The sequence below is a fragment of the Temnothorax nylanderi genome, unplaced genomic scaffold (assembly GCF_030848795.1).
Source record: "Temnothorax nylanderi isolate EJ_2023f unplaced genomic scaffold, tnyl_v1.0 TNYL_tig0021_pilon, whole genome shotgun sequence".
Taxonomy (NCBI): Eukaryota; Metazoa; Arthropoda; class Insecta; order Hymenoptera; family Formicidae; genus Temnothorax; species Temnothorax nylanderi.
The window spans coordinates 2,014,854-2,018,447 of NW_027249083.1; the positions used below are offsets into that span (position 1 = coordinate 2,014,854).

General features: G+C 46.2%; 1 long non-coding RNA gene across 1 annotated transcript; it reads right to left on the minus strand.

Moving 5' to 3' along the window:
- Positions 1 to 2,040: 2,040 nt before the first annotated feature.
- LOC139769232 (uncharacterized) lies at positions 2,041 to 3,187 on the minus strand. Its single transcript, XR_011717507.1, has 3 exons — positions 3,104 to 3,187; positions 2,725 to 2,845; positions 2,041 to 2,418 (listed from the first exon to the last, which is right to left on the minus strand). It is a non-coding gene; the product is annotated as an uncharacterized lncRNA (long non-coding RNA).
- Between the last annotated feature and the right edge of the window lie 407 nt (positions 3,188 to 3,594).

Consider the following 3,594-nt stretch of genomic DNA (forward strand, 5'->3'; position numbering starts at 1 on the left):
CGCGTCCGCGGCGCGCTTAAAGAAGATTGTGTGTGGCTTATGGCCTTAATACTTTGCGCCTAATCACGATCCACGCGCATTCGAATAATAACAAAACTCTGTTCGGCCAAGCCGCGCACTAAGCGCCAAAATCACTAACTCAAAATTGTGGACCGGTACGAAACTTATGACTACCGGCTGGGCCGCTGCCCAGCGGACCTCTTCTTCGAGGCAAACTTAATCTAACCTATATTACGGCGCCGGGCGGGTTCGTGACTTTATTATATTCCGCCCTCGGAACGCATCGCGCTACTTAATATCTATTCTAGGGTCTTAGCCTCGTCCAACTGGGACTCTTCCCCGGATGACGGACTTTCAAAGTCCTCGGAGTCGTCCCTCTCGTCCGGCACGTCCGCTCGTGGCCCCGTCGTCATCGTCACCGTCTCGCGTACGGTGACGGTCGTCCTCTGCAGCGTAATTATGCTGCCACTAGGCCCTGCCGGCCCCCGGAACTCCTCCGCTCCCTCGGAGAGTCTCCCTCGTGCCGCGCCCGTGCTCGGCACCACCGACCGGTGGCCCAAGACAGCCCTATGTCGCGGCGGTGAGGCCTCCCGCGCGCCGTGTCTGGTCTCGGGACGGGGTTTTGGGTCTGCCGGCCCCTGCGCCCGCCGCAGATCGTCCGCTGACAGCTGGCGCAGCACCACTCGCGGATGCGCGAGGAGCTGCGCTCGCACCGTCTTCGCGCACGGCTTCAAGGTTTCCCTCGAGCGTGATTCTGTCTTCCCTTGCACGTGCGTCAGTTTGTGTAGGAGGGAAATGGTACGCACGTATCGTCGCAAAACGGGTGTTTTGACCGACCGAAAAGACGGCGGACCGTTGTTTTCGAGATCGCTCACGCTCACGGCACGTCGGCGAGGTACGGCGGGGCACGGCACGGTTCTGAGATCCCGCGATTTCCGCGCGAGAGTTGACATGCCGCGCGCGCTGTAGATCGTCCCGACTCCCGGCCGCGGTAAATCGTCGTTGTTGGTCGTTGTGTCAGTGACAGTCGCGTGTGCGACCGCATCGTCCAGCGTTCGCCGCATCGTCTCGGCGTCATTGTCGCCGCCGTTGTAGTGGTGGTGGTGTCGGTGGTGGTCATCGTCGTCGTCGTCGTCGTCGTGGTGGTCGTGGCCGTTGTCGTCGTGGTGGTCGTGGCCGTCGTCATCGTGGTGGTCGTGGCCGTCGTCGTCGTCGGCGGCGCGTCGAGGAATCGGCGCGAAGACGCCGTCGAGTCGGTAAAATGGTCGCGCTCCACCGCGAGCTTTTCTAACCCCCCTGTCGCTATTTATCGCTCCCCCGCGAGAAACGCGGCTTGGTTAGGTTGCTCGAGGGTCCGCGCTGATCCTATGGCACCGGAACGCCGTCACGCGTATTCCCCGTGGTTGCCCGCGTTGACAATGTGACGTGCCGTTGGGGAGTTTACGATTTAGTTAACCTCTGTATTTATGTGCCTAAATTGTTTTATGGAATAGGTTAACAATTATTTTTAATAATGTTTTGCATAAAAATTTAAATAAATTTTTATATTTTTCTCTTAAAAAACAATTATTAAAATGTATCCTATCATTTTTCAGGATTGGATGTACGTATATGTATTGAAAATGTAGTATGGCGGATTAGCCCCGGGGGGTGGCGGTTCAACCCCGGCATTTTTTAGATTTCAATTTTTCCACCGTTGTCGTTTTTGCTCTATACCGGTTAAACAAAGCAACATAGATAAGAATTTCCTATATAAATTTTGTAGCTAAAGGTTCACTCTTTACAGTGGTATACCACATTAACTAAAATTATTTATTTTCTTGTTAAAAATCGGCACCGAAAAAAAACTGGCGGTTTAGCCCCGGTCTCCCCCTACATATGAATAGATCGTGAAAGCTTAGGCTAAAATTGGTGCGTTATAGGAACAGATAATTTTAAATGATGATCGTGAACACACACAATTTTATTAAATAGATTACGTAAAAAATATATTAAATATATTGTATATACATAACAATAAATGATTTAAATAATGCAAGGTACTTTTTATATTCAATCGTGATATATGCAGGCTAAAAGCATCTCTAAGCGTATATATTGCATTCTTGCACCAATTTATGTAACACTTAATCCTGAAAAATATTTGGGATGGAATTTACAATGACAAAATGTACGATAAATCAATTTATGTGATTTATCCAGGATTAAATGTTAAATCCTAATCTGACCCAGTCATTCCATTTTAAGACAACGAATCTATGAAACGTAATATATGTAATAATTTATTGTGATAACTTGACTCTGCAATATATTTGACGTAATTGTCATAAATTCGTTACCTTAATCATAAAATTTTAATCATCACTCACCGACCGATGCGCAACAGCGGAGTTATTCTGCAACGTCGCTACGATGATTCTGTAACAAACAAATGTAGAATCCGAATTAAAGCAGGGTACAAGAGAAAAGAGAGACAGTCAATATTTCAAAAAATGATTACTATATAAACACTAATTTTATATTATTGTTTATTAAGCAAATTTAATGAAATAATCTTGTAATTTCTTAAGAATACTCTATCCATTGAACATAAGCTTCTATAGAATTTCTAAAATAAAACTCTTTTCTGTAACTTTATTTTCTGAATAACTATCCGGTTAAAAAGTAAATGACCCATCCGTGTAAGATATGATATATGTATATGTATAAATAAATTATATTTACCGCATGTTGCTCCGCCGGCGCCTGATGCCTCTCCTAGGCCTCCACCTCCTCTCAGGCTGCTCGAGATGTCCCTCGTGTTTTCTCGATGCAAAGCTGATGCTCTTTCCCGCGTGGATATTTTCTGTAACATAAAAATAATCGAATCGATTAAATAATTGTCACGCGCATCAAACATCTTATTCGTTATTCAATTTAATTTTTTTTTAATTACTACTTTGAAAAATTTCTTTACGTTAAAATCAACTTTAATGGAACTTTTCAAATTATTTCTCTTGTTACTAATTTAACTTCCGAATCATGGTTTAATATAGCAACTGAAGAATAAACGAAAAGAGGGATTCTTATAATATCTTTAGAAAAAATAAAAAGTAACACTTACCAGAAGTGTTGGTACGCCGTCGCCCGATGCCTCCCAGGCCGCCGCCTCCTCTCAGGTCCCTCCATTTCTCACTAGCACAACCGTACGTTCGACGCAACACTCGCGAAAGAGAGGCTAATTACGATCGCGCGTGCTAATTACCGAAGTAACACGCAACACTTTACGCACTCCCGGAGTTAATCGACGCGGGCTTTACTATCACAACGGAGCGAGAGAGACATACACGATCGCGCGGAAGAGAGACACGATCCGCTCGACATCGGCGACGTTACACGAAGTGGCACGAACGTTACGGCGGGAAAGACTCGGAGAATCGCGGCGCCAACTTCACGCGCCACCCGTTTCGTCTCCCGAGAAAAAGGATTGACGCGGGCGTCGCGGGAGAGACGATCTCGTCCGAACATTCTTTCACTGTATATCACACACGAAAACTCGAATACAACTACACGTACGAGGAGATACGTACGAATTAAGATTCGAGTCAGACCACC